We start from the raw sequence: 23,272 nt of genomic DNA, 5'->3' as shown, positions 1-23,272 counted from the left end.
CACAACTTAGAAATAAAAATGCCTAATCCCGTATAATAATCTAAGAATCCAATCTGAATTTGATTTAAAGTTCAGTAATTTCCCCTTCTCCAGCTCGTTGTTTCATACAGGGAAGCCTGCAGTGCAGGAGGGCATGATCAACTTCCTCTTCCTCTTCCCTTAATACAAGTTGCCTAGAACTCCTCCAGGTTTGGAGCTAGGACAGGGAGGAGAGGTAGAAGCTCTAGACTGGTACTGTTGTAGCCTGGCCTTGTGTTTTTTAGACTTGGCAGAGGTTTAAAGATGACTCAGCACTTCCGTGGGTTCTTAAGCAATGTTCCCATCATTCTGGAATTCTCTTAATGTGTGCTAATGCGTCTGAATACTAATTGCTTATACCTTCTTCAGTGCTTAGGAAGCTGGTAATTTCAGCTTCTTCTGCGAACAGTCCACCTACTCTACCAGGCAGCCCTCAGAGACAGGATTCAAGATGACCCCACTGCCATCTCTCTCACACGTGGCCCTCATTTGGTCCATGTTCATGTTATGCACACTTTGCCTCAAGAAACTCTGCAAGTGCGAGTCACTCCAGCAACCACTTCTCCCATACATATCAGCAATTAGACACTTCGTTTCTTGCCCTTTGGACTTTTTAAGAAGAGGTCAGACATCAGTCTATGTAGCCTTCAGTTGCAGAGAATGCATATCAAATACTCCAAGAGATCCTCAAAAGTCTTTTTGTATTCTCCCACACTCAACCAGTTTATATCCTTAAGGGGGAGGAAAAATTTAGGAGTCATCTAATCAATTCTTGGCCACCTATTTTAAAAGTTTACATCTTGTTGGACACTTTGCTGTCTGATATCTATCATCTTGGGTTTTTCACCAATATATCCATTTTAATGTTCTATTCCAGATACTCTTCAGGAGATTTTTTCCAGAATCTATTATCTTTGGAAATTTTTTGAATCAGTAATAAGTGCACATATATAAAACTCAGGAAATCCAAAAGATATGCCTTATTAAAAATATTATTCCTCAATTGATTCTTCAAATTTTTTGTTCTCCTTTTTAATGTTTAGCTTAGTTCTACTTTTTCAGTAATGGATATCATGAATTCAGAATAATATCAATATGGATATCTTTGTGCATATATATCTTACTATATGTTCATTGTTTTTTTTTTAAGGTAGGGTCTCAGAAATTAAAATTAACTGTGCTAAGTATGATTTTTTAAACTTGACTTCCAAAATAGTTGCACCACTTTACAAAGCCACTGTAAATATATGAAGATAATATTTTCACTAAACTCTCACCTACCAGAATGTCAGCTCTTCTCTTTTTAGTTTAACATGGAGGGTTGAATTGAAGGTCCCTGAGAGTATGTTTGAAAGACGTTAGGTGCCTGCATTTATGTCGCAGTTTTTTGTTTTGTTGAAAGTTGTTCAACTTTCACCTTTTTGAATGGCATATGTAAGTAGATAATGTCGAAGAGGAAGTATTGAAGGAGGATAGCAGGGCCCTCTTTGCCGATGAATCTTAGGGGCAGGGAAGTTATTTGGGAGGAGAGAAAAGCAAACGCAGCTGCCTGAGAGGGACAACTTCTGGAGAAAAAATATTAAAGCCGATATTTCAGATGTTTCACTGTCTGATGTAACCCCTTCCCCAAGAGAACTTAAGTAAATATATAAAATGATCATTGATGTTTTTGGAGATATATTCAAGGCTGTTTGTTTTTGTGGAAATGTGGAACTAGCCACTATGGGAGAGGAACAGTGGCCAGAGGAGGTCAAATTTCTCTTGGTTTGCACTAATTTGCAGGCAGGGGAAAGAATTCATGCTGGCCTTAATCTTCATTTGCTCTCAGTTGTTCATATCATTGCCGATTTATGTATTCAAATATTAGTACTTATTTTGTTTAAATGTTTATAATAAAGATATTAATCATGTAACATTTAATACAAATATTTTTTCACAGGCTGATGTTTGCCTTTTTATTGTCAGTACGTTTTTTCCCCTCTTACGTCTATATTTAGCCTTTCTATATAGGAACATAGTGTGTCTTTTCATTTGTTTAGTTCTTATATATTTTATATAACTTTCCATACAGTAGATACACACAATTTTCGATATAGTTACCTCTATGCTATGTTTTCCTGAGTACAGCTAGTTTCCTAGTTACATGCATAGTTAATGAGGTTACAGGTGTGTTGCAATTGCATATCAACCCACAGCACCTCCAGTGCTTCCTCAAGGTCTTTCTGTTGGCCTCTACTGCTTTCATTACTTTGTAATAACAGCTCAGTCCCCTCCAAACTAGTTGGTTGATATTTTTTTCCATATTCTGTGATGTTTTCATTGTTATAATAATGACAGTTGTGTAAGTGTCATGGGTAAGCAAGAGGAACCTAGGAAACAATAACTCAAAATGGGACCTAGGTCTGGACTAGAGACAAAAAGCAAACATTTTATGTAACTGTGAAGTTTATGTCTCAGTATACTCCAATTATTTAATACTTTTAATGGAAAGTATTCATACAGGAAAGTATAAAAAAAAGTGTTGACTTTAACAAATAATTTGAAAACAAACACTTGTGAAAACTCCAGGACACAAAATAGAATGTTACCAAAACTCCAGAAGACCTCTGTGTGCCCCACTTCAATCATAACCTGTCCTATACTCTCTTAGGCAGTACTGCCTTTTGATCTGGGAAGAAGGGCTGCTGTCTGAGCCCTGAGCCTTGCAAGGGCCCCATTCTGGTCCTCCTCCCCTGTAACTGTCTCCGTGGGCTGAGAAGTCTATGGGGCCAAAGGAGTATGTCAACTGGAGCCTGTTCTTTCTCTTTCTAGATAATGCTCTAGGTACCCAGTACCTCAGGTGCATCAGCACAAGAGTGAAACTTGCTACTACAAACATACCGTAAGACTGAAGCACTGCAAAGGGACAGCTTTTTGTGGGGGCTACGGAGGGACTCTGGAAATGCAGGCCTTTTGAGGTGTGAGCCATAGCTGGGGTAACATAGCTAGGTAACTGAGTGGGCTGCAGTATGGTCTCCCTACACTGCCATATTTTGGCACCAAACTCTAAGGAGGTACTAAAATATATTTGCCTAGAAAGCAGGAGAATATATATTTTATTTAACAGTTTGTTACCTTGATTTTTTAAAATCACAATTTATTTCAATTGTATAATAGATTGATTTTAGCATTTGATAAATTAGATAAAAACGCAGATTAAATGGTAAGTCTATGAAGTATCATAAGCAATGTCAAAATGAAAAATTTTAAATTATAAAATGTTAAATATGTAGGTAGGTAACATTTCACTAAAACATAAATTATACATATTTTCTAAAGAAAAATAATTGTGCCACTTATTCTCTTGTTTCTATGAAATTTTTCTGTTCTGTACACATTTTGTACAAAATATGATGTTTACATTTTTACTACTACCATAAAACAAAGATACAATGTATGTACAATACATACATTGGCTTATAAAGAATATAAAGAGTATAAGAAAAAAAGAATATGAGAAAAAAAGAACATAAGAAAAAAGAATATAAAGGAAAAAAAGAATATAAAACCACATTAAAAAGACACTTGGTATAGCAATATTTCCAATGTACAGATACTTTAGAAAATGTGAAGATGCCAAATGCAGAATTTTTTGAAGAAAAAGTTACCGAATTACTAGTCCATTTTCAATGTAGTACTTTTGAAATAAGTTTTGTATAGACAGTATATCTATATGATAATATGTAAATTGAACAATTAGCTCAGGGAATTAGAGCATTTACTACGGAAACTTTAACAGGCCAAAATTTAATAGTACTCTTGTCAAAGAATGTTCTTCTCAGAATGTTTTTTTCTTTTTGGCAAATGAATTTATTTTCAATAAAGAGCAGAAATAAAACCTAGACAAAAATATTCATAACTTTACACAATAAACCAAACATTGATATTTTGATCATTCCCTAGGGAAAAACAATATCCTTTCCAGAAATCTCTGAAGCATACTGAACAAGATCAGGATATTTGAGATATCCAATATCAGCTAAAGATGGAAATTCAAACAATGGCATTTTGAAATACTGCTTTATATAATAAACAGCATCCTTTTTTATTCAAAAGGGGAAGGCATCTAAACTTCTTTAAATTGTAGATTTAATAATGATGAAGTGGAAAAGTACTTGTCAACATTCTCAGGAAGTGTCTCTTCACACAGTGAAGCTGGGGCAATCTTTTAATTTAGTAGTTGCTCTTGCTCTCTAACACAATAAACCCTCTCCCCAGAATTATTTCCTCCAAAATACAAAGAAATAAACATTGTCAGTGGATTTAAGTGAAACCAATTGGCAGCAGGCACTACAGCTGCATGAGGAGCTACGTCTAATTTTCACAATATTTTAATGGATACAGGAGCTCGTGATTAAAAAAGAGATCTTAAAAGAAGCCACATTTTATCTTTTATGCATCAAGACATTTAATACTAAGTTATATAACCTTATGCCAGAAACCAAAAAAATTTCAAACCACTTGTTTAGAATAGCAGTACACATCTCAAAGAGGCTGCAAGCAGGATAAATAAGTCAAAATACTGACCACCCTGAGGAAAACAAAGAGCAGACAAATCTAAAGATTTTCTTATGCTATTCCATCTAAAACAAAAACTCAATACATGCAAGTTTGGAAAATATAGAGCCGCATTTGAAGATTGATGAAAACTTAGATACTGTATTTCACATATGATGTGTGCTCTTTAAAAAAGAGAAAGATTCATTTAAAATCATCCCCACTGTTGCTTCCTTTAAGCTCTTAGAACCATTTAGGTCAGTAATTGAAGGCCGTGAAAATGCCCAGCACATACTAGTATTTTATTTTATTTTATTTTGGTGAGGAAGATTGGCCCTGAGCTAACATCTGTGCCAGTCTTCCTCTATTTTGTATGTGGGATGCCGCCACAGCATGGATTGATGAGTGGCGGATAGGTCTGCGCCTGGGCTCTGAACCCGTGAACCCTGGGCTACCGAAGTGGAGCACGGGAAGAACTTAACCACTATGCCACCGGACCGGCCCCACATACAAGCTATTTTTGTTAAATTATGTTAAAGGCAGCTACAGTTTGCATTAGACCAAGAACAGATTTAACTCAAAATGATCTCATTCTAACTTTATGCAAAATATGGAATTCTTAGAGACTATTTTTATTAAGTTCAAGAGTCTTGTTAAAGGGCAACAATGTCTAAGTAAAGAAAAAAATTCTGCAAATAAAAATATATAAACATAATTTTTTAATTCTAATTCCAGTCAAAGTATACAAAGATCTTTTAAAAATAAATTTCTCCCATTATCTTACTCCAAAAATCTTGATACTACACAAGAGACTTGAAAATATGGCTTTGGATGTACATAAAAGAAGTAGGACATGGTATACACATCATTAACAGAAGTAAAGAAATGCTCTAGAAAATAAAGTGGCTGAAGAGTGCCAAGTCACCTTTTTCGGTGAGTTATGTTAGAACACACAAAAGCAAAGAAGGATTTCAGTAAGATTTTTTTAAAATGCTTTTTTAAATGTGGAAACAATTTCAAGATTGTGAAGTCTTATGTGTGTAATCCTTTTTAAAGTGTTCCTTTGATTTGAAAAATATTGGAACCACCTATTTTAAATGGTCACAAATTCCATTTTGGTAGAACGTGAAGATGATGACCAGGTTGCTTTTCTATAGCTCTGATTACGTGAAATATTCTTCTTTAAGAATATGCTGAGGTTGTGATGACACCAACACCCAACAAATGTGGCAAAATATTCTGAAAATTGAATCTGATAATTCACTATTGTTTGAACTCCTAAGCTTGAGCTAATGCAGTTTTGTTATTCCTATGGAACTGGTTTGGAGAAAGCTTTGAATTTTGACTGTAACGGATTTGTATGGCACAAAAAGTATATATTTTCTACAGAATCCAGAAAAGAATGCATCCCCATCCCTTGACACGTTCTATCGAGACAGGCTAGTACCCATCCTGGGAAACCAGCTCATCCTGTCTGCAGTGAGCATCCAAGGTTTTCTTGGTTATAAATATTCCGAAGCAGCTCTGACTTCCAGGGTGCAAGAGGACAGTCCTTCTTCTGATCCTTCTGTGCCTGAAGAACGTCTTCATGCTCTGTCTTAGCATCTGTACATCTTCAGATAAAGATCTGTCTGTCTGCATTGCAGCCAGAAGGCACTTGCTTGACTATACATTGCATAATGGGGAGGTTTTTTTTTTGCTAAATCATCTATTTTAACCCATGCTGCTTCTCATTCTTTCACTTTTAGCTTCTCTTCTAGTTTCTCTGCTCTAAGTTATTTAGTGTTATCATCAAATAGTTTTTGGTTCATCTCCAGGAAGAATTTTAGTGCAATTTATATCAAGCAATGTATTTTTTTGTTCCAACCTATCTTTATTTTTTTACTGAAGTATAATTGACATACAATATTACATTAGCTTCAGATGTACAACATAGTGATTCGATATTTATATACATTATGAAATGCTCACCATGATGTCTAGTTGCCTTCTGTCACCATACAAAGTTATTACAATATTATTGACTATATTCCCTATGCCATACATTACATCCCTGTGACATTTGTTTTATAACTGGAAGTTTGTACCTCTTAATACCCTTCACCTATTTCACCCATCCCCTTAACCCCCCTCCCTGTCGGTAACCAACAGTTTGTTCTCTGTATCTATGAGTCTGTTCCTGTTTTGTTTTGTGTGTTAGTTTTTTTTTAGTTTCCACATATAAGTGAAGTCATATGGTATTTGTCTTTCTCTGTCTGACTTATTTCACTTAGCGTAATACCCTCTAGGTCCATCCATGTTGTCGCAAGTGGCAAGATTTCATTCTTTTTATGGCTCAGTAATATTTGATTGTGTATATATACCACATCTTCTTTATCCATTTGTTATGAGAGGTTTGGGGATTTGATCAGAGATGTAAAAGACACTTTCCACTCCAAACAAATGGACTGAAGGCATATTTTATTATATAGAGGATAGTAAAGGCGATAGTCTGCAAACAGATCCGAATAGGTCAAATATTAAGAAGGAAAAAACATCAGCCCGACTAGAAAGGGAAAACATCCACATCGGCTGAAGAGAAATGACACAAATCAACCGGAAAAAGAAACACCAGGTTGACCGAAAAGAGAACATATCAAATCAATTACTTCATATCAAATCAATTATTCACAATATCCACGCCCCACTGCCGGGAGAGCCCTGTCAATCGACGCGGCTGGGCAAGGATCACACGTCCTGGGCAAGGTGTCCCTTCCACAGGTGGAACTCTCACCAGGTCTCAGCTTCCAGCAGTTTATATAAGCAGTTACAGAGTTTACAGAGCAAGCATCCAGTGTTTCCATGTACAAAATAGTTATCAGTGGCATACGTGCACTGAGCCCCTTGGCTAACGTCCCAGCCCAGTAGTTGTGTACGTGCATTGTTTTCTTTGGTTATCGTCCTAGCCCGCCACAGATGGCCAGTCCATTCCGTGCTATGACGCTCCAAGAGCCTTGAACTGTTACAACTTGCAACTCCCTCCGTGGGAGAAAGGCCAGTTTCCAGGAAAAGGCCAGTTCCCACCACACAGAAAGCAGCTTTTATATTTCTTTTTGTGTTGGGGGCTGTAGGTCAATGGAGCGGCCAAACATGGCTGTACTCACGTCAAGACATATTTGGCCGTGGCCGTCTCCATTAACCGTAAGACACCATATGCACAGACAATGAACTTTGTACACAAGTACATAAGGCATATCCAAGAATCCAAAATCCAATGACTACAATAATTATAAAACTATCTCACAATAAAGGACCCAAACCAAAGGTAACCAATCAAATAACCCCTTAGAATATGAAATGTTATTAACTTGATCTTGTAAATCATGTATAGCATTAAAGATAACATTAGATAAGGTAACACTTAGGCCTAACAAACTAGCTTGTAGAAGTCCAGACCAGCCCCCATCACAGAGGGTAGCAGAAGGCAGGGTGATAGAGAAATTATCTGATATTGTGAAGTTGCTTGCTGTTTCTGAGACCAAATTTCTCGGCCATTCATAGTCCAGGTTATAGGTCCCACTGGTGTAGAGCAGTTGGTCTAACAGTAGAGGGTCAAAGGTTGTCCTACAGAGTTATTAGTTGGTGTGTAGGTCAGCAGCAGACATGGAGTTGCAGCACAGCATAGCGAACACAGCAGGAATATCTATTTACGCAAAGAAACAGAATTTTTAGGAACATGATATAACTGTTTATTTCCTGGATACATAACTATGAGTGTTGTAGTGGGCCCTTGGGCCACTACTTCTGCGGCACGGGGAGCCCCATTGGGTGGATGTGTCACCCACACCTTTGCTCCAGGTTTCCATCCATCTGTGGACCCAAATCCTTGCATTCCTCTTTTAGTTAATTTACTGGGAGGCTGTCCTTGTGACACATTTGGAGTCAAAAGGGGAAGCACCAATAATTGTCCCACTTGTTCCCCAGCCTCTATAGTTAGTATTGTGTCACTACCATTATATAATATAAATTTTGTTTCTCCTTGGTAATCTGGATCAATGACTCCTCCCAGTACATCAATACCTTTTGCTGCCAGTCCAGAGTGTCCTTTTAACAAACCAAAGGTATTTTTGGGAAATTGTACCCCTATCCCAGTAGGGACTATAGATTGCTTCTTAGGGGGCAATTGAATAGAACGAACAGTAGATAAATCCAATCCAGCCGCTTCGGCCGTGGCAGGAAAAGGCGGTTTATCAGACTGAGTCAGGGGCCAATAGGTTAAGGTCATAAGCTCATGGGTGGCGGCTGCCACTTCTGTAATCTTTGCTGGTAACAACCTTGACAGAGGAGTCTCATTAGGGCCTAGTGGCCTGTTATTTAACACATTTAGAGCAGTACTTAGATGGTTGTGCCACCCCTTTAATGAGCCATGACCAAGTTTCCTCAATTGTTGTTTAAGCAATCCATTCATTCGTTCTATGAGGCCTGCAGCTTGGGGGTAATAAGGTATATGATAAATCCATTCTATATAATTTTCCTTGGTATAGGTTTGAATCAACTTACCTGTAAAGTGGGAACCATTGTCACTCTGAATTTGCCTTGGTGTTCCATAATATAACTTAATTGTATCTAATAATTTTATGGCACTCTGTTGGGTGGCCACTTTAGCTGGTATAGCCAATAAATAACCAGAATATGTATCAACAGCAGTGCAGGCATAAGTATATCCACAAGAATTTGGCAGTGGTCCAATAAAATCTATTTGCCAGGTATGGGCGGGAAATAATCCCTTTTGGATATGACCTTGGTAGGGGTGTGGAACTCCCCGTTTATTTAACTGTTGGCATAACTGACATTGTTGTACTGCAGTGGCAATATCATCGTGAGTGACAAGGATTCCCCTCTGTTGTGCCCACCTGTATGATGCTTGTTCTCCCAAGTGTCCACTCTTTTCGTGGACCCATTGTGCTAAGCCTGGGTTGTGCGTTGCACGAATCTGCACCAGCTGATTAGCATGAGAATTATGCTTTCGTTCTGCAGAAATTAAAGAACTGTGAGCATCAACATGAAATACAGTAACAATCGTGTTTTGATACCATAACCATATGTCTTCCCATAATTTTTTTCCCCATATTTCTTTATCATTAATTTTTCAATCATGTTTTTTCCATTGTGGCATCCACGTTGCCAAACCTTGTGCCACTGCCCATGAATCAGTATATATATGACATGGTTGCCCCTGTTTTTGTTGAAGTGCCTGATACACCGCATAAAGTTTAGCATATTGGCTACTCATATTATCTCAGGTGGTGAAAATTGTTTGTTGGGTGGATGGGTTATAGGCAACTGCTTTTCATTTCCGTGAGCCTGATATCATTTTGGCAGAATCATCCGTAAAGCAGGTATGTTTTTGTTGTTTCTCAGTCAATTGATCATATGAGACACCCCATTTAACAGGAGATTCTGTTATATCAGTAATCAAATCAGGGACGGCCGCTTGAATAGCCAGAGTCACTTTGTTTAGCTCTCTGTAATCTACAGTCATTTTCCATGTCCCATCACCTTTTTTAACAGGCCAGATAGGATTATTCCAGGCTGTAGTTACTCTGCGAAGGACTTTTACAGCCAAATAATCTTCTATGGTCTTAGATATTTCTTGTTGTCCTCCAGGGATGCGATATTGTCTTTGATTGACCACTTGCGTGGCAGGTGGAATTTCTACTTCATAATGCAAACATCCCACAATTACAGCATTAATATGAAAAGACAAAGCTCTAATAGCAAATTGGTATTGTCCATCAGCCAAATTTAATGTCAATCCTTTTAGAATATCAATCTCAATTATATATTTTGGTATTGGCACAATCATAACTAGATATGTGCGCCGGGGTAGTTGCCCAATTTGCATAGAAAGATTAGTGGTAACTGCCTGGATTTCTTTTCCTCCCAATCCAGTTATCAGAATTGATGCACCTTGAAACTTAGTTGGATTCCCATAGATAAGGGTGGCCTCCGCCCCTGTATCTATAAGTGCCTGCACACTAGTTGTAGATCCATTTTTTTCAAAATATTTTAATTGGTACATGTGGTCTAATATCTTTTTTTATAGTGGCGCTAATCGATACAGAGGTTTGGCCTTCCCCTCAATCACATAGGTCAGCAAGAAGAGGATCTGAGGGAGGAGGCGGTGCACTAGGTGCAGTAGGCACTGGGTTGGAAGCATTCTCTATATTGTCCCTTCTATTCACTTGTTTTACATTTAGCCCTTTTTCTTTATATAGTTTCCATAATTCTTTAGTGTCAACTCCATTAATCTGGTCTTTGGGTACTCCTGCCCGGAGTAGGGCCAAAAACATATCACCTCGAGTCCTTTTATCCTTTTTAAAGAATGTTTTTCTTTTTTCCCTTCCTGGAGAGTTTTTAGTTGTCTGCCAGTTTCCCAAGTCTGCTAGCTGCATAATCTTATCTGCAAGTGTTGCTATGGGGTTTTTAGTTTCATTTATGAGAAGGGTTGTAATTATTTGTTTGTATGCCGGAGGTGCAGTTTTTATCAACTTGTTTTGCACCTGGACACTTAAAGTCATTTCATTTAAAGCTTCACCACACCCCAGAAACACAGCCCGTTTCATGGTTTCTTCTCTCATCTTTTGGACACAATCTTTTAAAGTATACCACGGTCTATTAGTGTCTGGCCACATATCCTCCGTGGGGTATTTATCTTGAGCTCCTTTTACTGCAAGAGCCAATAAAGTTGTACCATCAGTGTCTTGTCCACGATCATTTGGGGGGTGAGCCTTCATGCTCCAATCTCTGAAAGTTCACCGTATTACTGGATCATTGGACAAAATTACAAATTTGAAAGCATCTCCTGCATCCAGATTAATTTTTGTAGCGCCCATATCATATAGGCGAACAAGCCAGGTTATAATGGCTTCTCCAGGCTTTTGTGTAGCCCAGGCTAAAATATCAGAAATTTCTTGTTGGTTAAAATCCTCAATTACATCTTTCCTTACAGAATGATTACCATCCATTTCCATCCGCCGACGGCGAAGAGCACGTGCCTCTGTGTGTTCGGGCGGTTTTTCCTCTTCCTCATAATCAGTTTCAGAATCATCATCCCAGATATCACCATCCCATGTGTCCGGGTCCCACTTAGGACCGGCCGATGCTATGGCCATATGAATTTTTCGTTCATTTACCTTTCCTCTCCTCTTTCTATATTTATATTTGGCAACTCTTACAGCAGCCTTTTCTGCTATAGCTTGGTAGTTACGAGCCTGATCTCCCAGTGCATGATATTGACATTGAATCATAGCCAAGCGAAACTGCAAATCTGAATTTTCTTTTTCCAAGAGTGCCTTCTCTTTCTGTATCTTATCCCTATCTTCTATAGCCCGGCGATATTCCGTTTCCAAGAGTGCCTTCTCTGTCTGTATCTTATCCCTATCTTCTATAGCCCGGCGATAAGCAGTCAACAGACACCAACCTCGCCGTGCCAAAAAGGAAACATCACCTTTCGCTTTCCTTTCCACCGTCTGCAAAGCTTTGGTCACATCCAACGGTTCAAATCGTCGCAGACGAGCATCCCAAGCTTCACATAACCCTGACCTACGAGTCCACTCCCCAGCCAGAGTGCAAAAGGGAGGGTCCTCCCATCCTGGAATTTCTTCCACCTTGGCTTCAGTTACCTTTCGTTGGAATAGGAAAGGCATCTCCTTAATCGAATCCTGCTCACAGCGCCAATTATGTTATGAGAGGTTTGGGGATTTGATCGGAGATGTAAAAGACACTTTCCACTCCAAACAAATGGACTGAAGGTATATTTTATTATATAGAGGATAGTAAAGGCGATAGTCTGCAAACAGATCCGAATAGGTCAAATATTAAGAAGGAAAAAACATCAGCCCAACTAGAAAGGGAAAACATCCACATCGGCTGAAGAGAAATGACACAAATCAACCGGAAAGAGAAACACCAGGTTGACCGAAAAGAGAACATATCAAATCAATTACTTCATATCAAATCAATTATTCACAATATCCATGCCCCACTGCCGGGAGAGCCCTGTCAATCGACGCGGCTGAGCAAGGATCACACGTCCTGGGCAAGGTGTCCCTTCCACAGGTGGAACTCTCACCAGGTCTCAGCTTCCAGCAGTTTATATGAGCAGTTACAGAGTTTACAGAGCAAGCATCCAGTGTTTCCATATACAAAATAGTTATCAGTGGCATACGTGCACTGAGCCCCTTGGCTAACGTCCCAGCCCAGTAGTTGTGTACGTGCATTGTTTTCTTTGGTTATCGTCTTAGCCCGGCACAGATGGCCAGTCCATCCCGTGCTACGACGCTCCAAGAGCCTTGAACTGTTACAACTTGCAACTCCCTCCGTGGGAGAAAGGCCAGTTTCCGGGAAAAGGCCAGTTCCCACCACACAGAAAGCAGCTTTTATATTTCTTTTTTGCTGGCGGCTGTAGGTCAATGGAGCGGCCAAACATGGCTGTACTCATGTCAAGACACCATTCATCTATCATTAGACATTTCGGTTGCTTCCATATCTTGGCTATTATAAATAATATAATACTGCAATAGGGGTGCATATGTCTTTTGAATTACTGTTTTGGTTTTCTTTGGATAAATACCCAGAAGTGGACTTGCTGGATCATATGGTACTTCTATTTTCAATTTTTTGAGTAACCTCCATACTGATTTCCAAGGTGGCTGCACCAATTTACATTCCTACCAACCACTCACAAGTGTTCCTTTTTCTCCACATCCTCACCAACACTTGTTATTTTTTGTTTATTTTTTATAATAGCCATTCTAACAGTGTGAGTTGATATCTCATTGTGATTTTTATTTGCATTTCCTTGATGATTAGTGATGTTGAGCATTTTTTCATGTGCCTGTTGGCCATCTGTGTGTCTCTTTGGAAAAACGTCTATTCAGGTTCTCTGCCCATTTTTTAATCAGATTGTTTGTTTTCTTGCTATTAAGTTGTATGGGTTTTTATATATTTTGGATATAAACCCCTTATCAGATATATCATTTGCAGATACCTTCTTCCATTCAGCAGGTTGCCTTTTTGTTTTGTTGACGGTTTCCTTCACTGTGCAAAAGCTTTTTAGTTTGACGTAGTCCCATTTGTTTTTTTTCTTTTGTTGCCCTTGCCTGAGGAGACATATCCAAAAAAATATTGCTAAGACCAATGTCAAAGAGCTTACTGTCTAGGTTTTCTTCCAGTTTTATGGTTTCAGATCTCACATTTAAATCTTTAATCCATTTTGAGTTGATTTTTGTGTATGGTGTAAAATGGGTTTCATTCTTTTGCATGTGCCTGTCCAGTTTTTCCAACATCATTTATTGAAGAGACTATCTTTTCCCCATTGCACACTCTTGGCTCCTTTTTCCTAAGTTAATTGACCATATACATGTACGTTTATTTCTGGGCTCTCCATTCTTTTCCATTGCTCTATGTGTCTGTTTTTGTGTCAGTACCATGATGTTTTGGTTACTATGACTTTGTAGTTCGAAATCACGGATCCAATTATCTTTAAATTGCAGTGCAAGGGCAGAAACATGATAGGAAGAGTTTTTGCTGCATTGTCACCGATTAAACTTGGATTCTGAGTTGACAGTACCTTCTTTCAGCACTTAAAATATGTCCCCCCTCCTTCTGGCCTCTACAGTTTCTGATGAGAAATCCACTGTCATTCGAATTGTTTTTCTGTTACTGGTATGGTGTCCTTTCTCACTTGCTGTTTCCAGGATTATTCTTTGTCTTTAGTTTTCAGGAGTTTGATTATTATCTGTCTTAGACTGGATTTATTTGTGTTTATCCTTCTTGGCATTTTCATAGCTTCTTGAATCTGCAGATTTATGTCTTTTGCCAAATTAGGGAACACTTTGAGCATTCTGTTGTGATACTCTGAATTTTTATTTAACTCTTGTATTTTACAGGCCTCCCTTGACACCACTCTGGTGGGAGAAGGAAGGTCACTACCACCTGGTTATTTGGTGGGGTTGTGTCCAAGTTACTCAGCCTCTACTGACAGCTCTGGGGAGGGGAATTTCTTGTTACTGCTGGGCAGGGGTAAAATTTCAGGCTCCCCACTAGGCCACTACCACTGACAACACTTTGTCAGGAAGGGAGAGGCATTCTATTACTGCTTCCACATGGCTGCCACTGACGTTGTGCCTGGGGAGGCTCAGTACTACCAGGTGTGAATGAAAGTCCCAGCTCCTCACACTGCCTTCTCTGACACCACCCCTGCAGGGATAGAGGGGAACCTCATTACAGTCAGGTGAGGGTGGAAGTCTAGGTTTCCCGCTCAGCCTTTGCTGATAGGGATGAGGTGGGATCCACAGTTTTTTCACAGTGTTTGGCTGGAGTCAAGTGGTTATTTTCTTAAAGGTTTTCTGTCCTTTTCTTAGTCTTTTGGCTAGAGATAGCAGGCTTTATTGGGCGCTTTTTTTTTTATCAGCACCCATTGGCATTTTGGGTTACCAACTTCTCCAGCACCCAGGCCAGGATATATGAGGCAAAAAGAAAACCTAAGAAAGTCACCACTGTGTCTTTCCTTCAGCTGCAAGGTCCCTAGCTGGACTGCCTTCTGTCCAACTTTCAGAGTCTTATATTTGTTTCAAAGATAATATCAAGGGTTTTTAGCTGTACTTGGTGGGACATATAGGGAGAAGTGTCTCAACTCCATCTCATCCCACTACTGATTCACTGGTTCACTTTCATTTATGGAAAATATTTTGATGGGTATAAATTTCTGGGCTGATCATTTTTTTTCTTTCAGTACTTTAAAGTGTTGTTTCACTATCTTCTGACTTGTTTTTTTTTTCCCCCTGATGAGAAGTAATTATCTTTGTTCCTCAGTACATATAGATCTTTGTTCCTCCAGCTGTTTTTAAGATTTTCCTTTATTACTGGTTTGTAGCAATTTGATTATGATGTGCCTTGGTGAGGTTTTCTTCATGTCTTTTTTTTAAATTCCATTGAGCTTCTTCGATCTGTGGGTTTGTAATTTTCATCAAATTTTGAAAATAGCCATTATTTCTTCAAATATTTTTCTACTCCCTCACTCTCACTTCTCCTTCTAGGATTCTAATTACACATAGTTAGGCTACTTCATATTGTTCTATAACTCACTGTTCATTCTCCATCTTTTTTCTCCCTGTGTTTCATTTTGGGTGGTTTCTATTTCTGTCTTTGAATTCACTAATCTTTTCTTTTGCAGTGTCTAATCTGCTCTTAATCCAATCCAGTACATTTTTCATTTCAAATATGTATTTGTTATCTCCATGAGTTCAACTTCCCACTTGCATTTCTCCTGTGATCATTCAGAGGCCACTAGGTTATGGCCTACTTTCCCCAAAGATATCCATCAGCTCTTTGACATCTCAAGAGCCCAGTTTTGCACTGTGTTCAGTTTCACTGAGCTTGACGTTTCCCTGCAGATCCCCATCTGGAGGGCGCTGACCTTGAGTGGGCCTCATACACAATCAAAGCTGCAGAGAATCCAAGGACACAGAGGAGGAATGGGTTAGGGAGGAAACCATCTCATCATTGAGGGAAGCTGCTCTGGAGTCCTTGAGGACTCTGACCGACTGTGGAGAATACGGCCTTCGGACATTAACACCACGGAATTGAGGCAAAGGAAAACATGCTTTAAAATAATAATAATAATATCTATTATTATTTTGATAAGCCAAGGAAGGAAATTCTGGTCCAAAGACTCAGAAATTATAACGAAAGCATTATCAATATTTCGGTCAACAACTTGAGTGAAAGACAAGCAAAAGCGTGGACACGCACCTACCAACTCTGCCGGCGTCTGGAGTTTTAACTAGTTACAGGAGGCCTATCTGTTCTCTCAATGGCTTTATTTCTTTAGTCACACGGAAATCTTCCGAGGCAAGGGGTGTGTCATTTTTCTTTGTGTCGCTAGTGCTTGACACACAGTCACGGTTTCTCAAACTGAATTTTTTAGGTCACCTAAACTGTCGATAAACACTGCGGACTCCATAAATTCAGACAAAGCGGAAGGACAGAGGACCTCAGGCGCTGAGGATTCTGGGCGTTGTAGTTCCGACGCCCCCGCTGCGCAGGCGCACTGGCGTGCGTGGAGGCCGGCCCAGCCGAGCCGGCGCCATTGCTGGAGGCGTTCCCGCCCTGCTCTGCGAGTGCCCTCAGTTGTCCTCAGTTCGGCCGCCAGGTATTCGTTGCCCCGGGCGCCGGGCCCGGGTTCCCCGCCGCCCCTCCCTCGGCGCTTGGCTCCCGGCGGCGTCCGGGGCGTGGCCGTTCCCTCCAGAGCCCCTGTCCCTCAGCTGACCCGCCCACCGGAGAGGCGATTGGGGCTGGGCCTCGCGGCTGGGCGTCGGCTCAGCCTCCCCCGGCCTCCCTCGGGAAGCGGCGGGTCCCCTCGGCGGCGGGCTCGCGGCGAGGGGGTCGGGAGCGCCGGGCGCGGGGCCTGGGCTGGGGGCTCCGCTGGACCTTCCCCTCTTCGCAGCCCCGCGCCTCTGATGGACGGAGGAGGGGAACCCCGCGTGGCCGGAGAAGGGCAGTTAGGGAAACAGGGCGAGGCTGGAGGAGCGAGAAGCTCCGTCCTGGCTTCCGAGCCGGCAGGGGTGGAACTGGGTTTCACATCCGGTGACCTGACAGGTGGACGTTCTCCTGTCTTTGGGTAACCGAGAGAGCTTTCCCTAGGCAGCTCATTTTACGGCATTTCAAATAATCACTTCTAAATCGCTGGTCTCTCCCTGACGTGACAATGGTATCGTTGCATTGGTCGGGAAATGCTGGACCGGTCCGTGGCGCTGAAGCTCTCAGCAAGAACGTGCACCCTTCGTTATATTAAAATAACTACACTGACTTAGGATCCACAGCTAGTGAAGTTTCTCCTTAAGTCTTTGATACTTCCGCAGTGCTTGGGAGGACAGGGCTTGGGTGAAGTCACAAATCCAGAAAAAATATCTAGGAAATTATGACTGGGGGGAAATATCGGCCTAGATATTTTCTGCATAATGTAAAGGGCGAAAGTAGTAACGTGCAACGTGGTTAGCCTCATTTGCTAATAACTGATTCACTGTGCTCAAGTGACCTGCCTATAATCACATTTCCACAGTAGTCAAACCAAGATTAGAACTCGGGGGTGTGGACAGCCGCTCTGGAATTTTATTCCTATACCAAACTCCTATGTATGTATAGGTACTTATTGTCTGCTTGGAAAGTATAGAAAAGTAGAAAGAAGGGTAAATATCACAGGCTTAGGTCTCAGTAGAGTTTTGGCTTACTCGCAGTCTTTTCTCTATGCATTATTTTTACACAGTGGAAATCAAACAGTATATTGAATGTTAAATAGTATTGGTTATTCTGATTATGAAACGAGAAAGATGTTTATTGCACGGTTTGATGGTTAAACATATTTGACTAGCTTTATCTATATGTCATATTACCAAGGAGGAGTTTATTAATCTTTACAAATTTAAAAACAAATGACGACTCGGGTCATTCTTAATGAGGTTTAAAGATGTAGAAAACCATTCCTGTAGTTCCTGGGAATTGAAAATGTCTTAAGTTGCTCTCTGTAGGTCTGCTTTTGCGTGTGGGAAAAATAGTTTTTGCTTATTATTCCTCTTAGCTCATTTTTTGTTTCTAACCTTGTAAAACTAGACTTCTTAATTTGGGGGTCAGCTTGGGTTTGAGGGACGTCAGTCTTCAGACTCCCTGAAACAATATGCAACATCATACATGCACGTGCATTATTCTGTGGACGAGGTCAGATTCTCAGATGGATCCGTAACCCACTAAAAGTTAGAGATCTACTGGTGTTGATACGTAGTCATCTTAAATATTTGTCAGAATAGCTTCAATTATTGTTTTAAATTGTGTTCGAACTTGGCACTGGTGTTGCTTCTGAACTCTGAGATGAAGAATGCTTCAAGAAATACCAGGCTTGAAGCAGAAATTCAGCCGAGGAAACTAATGCAGGGCCACAGCCTGCCTGGGCTCTAGAATCCTCTTGGTAAAACATATTTCATTTGGATTTTCAAGTGTGCAAAGAAGAGTTTTTAATTTGAGGTTCAGCAGTTAGCTTTATAACGATATTTCTCAAGGTAAGAACCTGGGGTGCTTGTTAAAGATAAAGATTTCTGTGCCTGACACCTAGAGTAGAGATCCTGGTTTAGATCTTGAATGGAGCCAAAGAATTTCCTTTTTAATAAGCATGCCTAGTGAGCTTTTTACATACTCGGATTTGAGACCCCTCTAATTATATGTGGGAGTTTTCTTGGAGAAGAGTCATAATTTTTGTTAAATTTGCAAAGGAATCCGTGACCTAAAACAAGGTAGAGAAACACTGGTGTAAGGGAAAACTACTTTTATTGGTAACCCTGAGGCTTCAATATAGGAATCCTCTCAGATTATTCTTTCTTTATCTTAGCTTCATGCTACACTGTGTTTTTCCTCCCTCAACTTCTTATTGTTTCTCTTCCATTGAAACCTTTTCATCGTGCCTAGTGAAACAGTGTCATGGAACAAACTACTCTACAGTCTTAAGATAGTCACATGTTTTCTTGATTTAACTAAACCCTGCTCTCACCTGCTTAGCTGATATCTTTAAATTTTTCCTTCATGACCATTCAGTCTATTAATTAGGAAATTAACTTGGAAGCTTTAACAGAGTCCAAGTGGTTTGAACAAGAAAGACAGTTTATTTCTTTCTCATATAAAAGTCTGAGTTGGTAGGTGGCTGGCAGTGATGAGGGTGGGTAGGAGTAGGCAGCCCTGGTCCGTTAGGTCTTCTGGAGCCCCGGGTTCCACTCGTCTTTTTGCTCCACCACCCCCTAGGGGATGTTGTCCTCCCTGTGGTGGAAGCTGGCTCACTCTCATACTGTACATTCTGAAAGGCTACTGGAAGGAGAAACGAGCTGGAGGGCAAGCAATTCCCTTTTAAAGATGTGACCTGGAAGTTGCATACATCTCTTGTTTTCAGATCCCATTTGCTATAATTTAGTGACGTGGGCACACTTGCCTGCAAGGAGGCTGGGAAATGTCTCTAGGTGGGTGGCTTTGTGGCCAGCTGAGACTTCAAACCTCTGTCAAGTAGAAGGGGGAGACTGGATGTTGGAAGCAGTTAGCAGTCTGCTAAATTGGCCTGCTTAAGTTTTCTGCTGATTGAGTCAGTTTTAGAAAATTTTTAAACAAAAATTGTTCTTTGGGAAATTTTATTTTTATTGACATACAGTTTTAAGATGTTTTATCTGTTCTAGGCCCTTTCTTGTTTCTGTTTTTGGTTTATTGGTATTTTTTCTTTTGTGACTGGCCAGTGGCTTGTATATTTCATTATTTAGAGAGTCAGCTCTGCCTTTGTTAGCTGTTTTTGTTTGCTTGTCTTCTTATTCATTAGTTTCTTCCTTTATTATTTCTTCCTTATGGCTTACTTGTTAATTATTTTTCTTCTTTAGTTGAATGTTTGATATTTTCATTCTTTTTAAAAATTTTACTTGAAAGTATTTAGGGATATAAATTTAATCTTCTTAAAGCTTTGACAGCAGCCCATGCATTTTTAATTTATAATACTCTCATTTTTTAATTCACTAGCAATTGTAATTTAAAGTTCACTCTTTGACTTAATAGCTACTCAGGAGAGTCTATTTTAATTTCAAGGTGATAGGGTTTTTTCCCCTCCCTTCAGACTTCCATTTACATTTGTAATTCTGTTGCATCATGCTTAGAGAATGTAGTGTATTCAATTTCTTCTTTTTGATTGAGATTTTCTTTGTGGTCAGTGGTCTTTATGGTGTATGATTAATTTTAGCAAATGGTCCATAAATGCTTGAAAATAACTTTTGAGTATAAATTTCAATATACTCATATCTATTGAATTTCTATCTCTACTGTTCTTTGAATTTATAACAGCTTTGCTTTATAGAAGCTAGTGGTTTTTCAGAAGCTAGTGGTTAATTACTGCAAGTATCATTTCAGATGAGCTTCTGATTGGCACAAGGTGTAAGATTAGATTAAGTTCTGCTATGTTTGTTGAGCAGAAACTACTGACTCTTGTGGGAAGTAAGGTGCTCATTCAGGTCAGGAGCAGATTCAGCGTGTGTAAGCATAACACAGTCTCCAGTTGAGGGGCCATGCAACTGCTGGTAACACTTTTTGCACAATGTAGGGTTTCTGAAAAACTCAAAATTTGCTATGTCACTGCCCTTTTATATCTGAGGCTAGTGTTACCACTCTGGAAGAATTTATATTAACATTCTGTACCATTTGGTGTAAGGAGCTATCATTCATCAGGCACCCCTGATTCTTGAGCCAAACTCTGCACCAGCAAGGCCACATCCTCATGTAAGAAGGGGGAAGTGGAGGGGAAATGGTGCCTAGATGTCCCTGATGGCTTAGTGGATGGTCATGTATCTAGCATCATGGCACATATGTTTGTGTTTTTTGATTGACTACCAATCAATTAACTCATATTTGTAGATAAATATTCTCTTATTTTTTATTATTTGTACCTTTTCTGTTTCCTCATAAACTTATGGCCTTTCTCTGTTAATCATATTCATTGTCTGTTTCTTTTTATCATATTCTAATATGAGTGCTATTTTTCTTCTTTCCACCTACTTTGATGGATCCTACTATATGTTGTCATACCAAACCATGTGTTTAAACTGCAGTGCTCACGATCCCAAATTTAGGTGTCTCCATTTTCTCTTTATTATTATGAACCTTGGCTCGAATATCTTGGAATGTATCCTGCAGTGATGATCTATTTTATTTTATTTTATTTGTAGTGAGAGCTTTATTTTTTTTTCATGCACAAAGATATTTATTACGTCATTTTTAAAAATTGAGATATAATTGACATATAACATTATATTAGTTTCAGGTATACAACATAATGATTCAGTATATGTATACATTGCAAAGTGATCACCACAATAAGTCTAGTTAACATCCAACACCACATATAGTTACAAATTTTGTTTCTCATGATAAGAACTTTTCCACTCTCTTAGCAACTTTCACATATGCGACACAGTGTTATGAACTATAGTCACCATTGCTGTACATGACATCCCCATGACTTATTTATTTTGTAATTGTAAGTTTGTGCCTTTTGATCCCCTTCACCCATTAAGTGCCCCCGCCACCTCTGGTAGCGACCAAACTGTTCTCTGTACCTGTGTTTGGATTTTTTTTTTTTTTAGATTCCACATATAAGTGAAATCATACCATATTTGTCTTTGCCTGGCTTATTTCACTTAGCATAATGCCTTCAAGGCCCATCCATCTTGTCACACATGCCAGGATTTCCTTCTTTTTTTTTTTTTGGTGAGGAGATCAGCCCTAGTGCTAACATCTGCCAATCCTCTTTTTTTGCTGAGGAAGACTGGCCTTGGGCTAACATCCGTGCCCATCCTCCTCCACTTTATATGGGACGCTACCACAGCATGGCTTGCCAAGCAGTGCATCGGTGCACGGCCGGGATCCAAACCAGCGAACCCCGGGCTGCCGCAGCGGAGCACGTGCACTTAACCATTTGCGCCACTGGGCCTGCCAGGATCTCCTTCTTTTTATGGCTGAATAGTGTTGCATTGTATATGTATATGTACCACATTTTCTTTTTTTTTTAGTTATTTTTTTCTTTTTCGTTTTAATTGAGGTAACATTGGTTTATAACATTATGTAAATTTCAGGTATGCATCATTATATTTCGACTTCTGTATAGACTACATCATGTTCATCACCAAGAGTCTAGTTTCCGTGTGTCACCATACAAATGTCTCACTTTAGCCCATTCACTCTCCCCCCCATTTCTCCTTCCCCTCTGGTAACCACCAATCTGTTCTCTCTCTGTGTTTCTTTGTTGTTGTTGTTGTTTATCTTTGACATATGAGTGAAATCATGGTATTTGTCTTTCTCCATCAGATGTTGTCACAAATGGCAAGATTTCATCTTTTTTATAGCTTAGTAGTATTCCATTGTATATATACACCATATCTTCCTTATCCATTCATCCCTCAATGGGCACTTAGGTTGTTTCCAAGTCTTGGCTATTGTAAATAATGCTGCAGTGAGCGCAGAGGTGCATGTATCTTTTCAAATTAGTGTTTTTGTGTTCTTTGGATAAATACCTATAAGTAGAATAGCTGGATCATATGGTAGTTCTGTTTTTAATTTTTTGAGGAATTTCCATATTCCATAGTGGCTGTACCAGTTTGCATTCCCATCAGCCGTATATGAAGGTTCCCTTTTCTCCATGTCCTCTCCAATACTTGTTATTTCTTGTTAATTAGAGTCATTCTGACAGGTGTGAGGTGATATGTCATTGTAATTTTGATTTGCATTTCCCTAATAATTAGTGATGTTGAACATCTTTTCATGTGCCTGTTGGCCATCTATATATCTTCTTTGGAAAAATGTCTGTTCATATCCTCTGCCCAATTTTTGATTGGCTTGTTTATTTTTTTGCTGTTGAGTTGTATGAGTTCTTTATATATTTTGGAGATTAACCCCGTGTTGGATATATGATTTGCAAATATTTTTTCCCAGTTGATGGATTGTCTTTTCGTTTTGCTGATGGTTTCCTTTGCTGTGCAGAAGCTTTTTAATCTGATGTAGTCCCATTTGTTTATTTTTTATTTTGTTTCCCTTGCCCAAGTAGACGTAGTATTTGAAAAGATACTGCTAAGACCGAAGCCAAAGAGTGTACTGCCTGTGTTTTCTTCTA

At 39.5% G+C, this 23,272-nt stretch overlaps 1 protein-coding gene across 1 annotated transcript in view; it reads left to right on the top strand.

Annotated features, from left to right (window-relative positions):
* The first annotated feature begins 16,678 nt into the window (after positions 1 to 16,678).
* The window catches only part of ZNF624 (zinc finger protein 624), a 40,141-nt gene continuing 33,547 nt past the window's right edge, over positions 16,679 to 23,272 (top strand). The window contains exon 1 of the mRNA XM_058559659.1: positions 16,679 to 16,750. The gene's annotated coding sequence lies outside the window, so the exon portion shown is untranslated. The remainder of the gene's footprint in view (positions 16,751 to 23,272) is intronic.

This window comes from Diceros bicornis, chromosome 18, assembly GCF_020826845.1.
Source record: "Diceros bicornis minor isolate mBicDic1 chromosome 18, mDicBic1.mat.cur, whole genome shotgun sequence".
NCBI lineage: Eukaryota > Metazoa > Chordata > Mammalia > Perissodactyla > Rhinocerotidae > Diceros > Diceros bicornis.
Note: the sequence above shows the minus strand (reverse complement) of the source record. Positions and strands in the feature narration are given on the sequence as shown.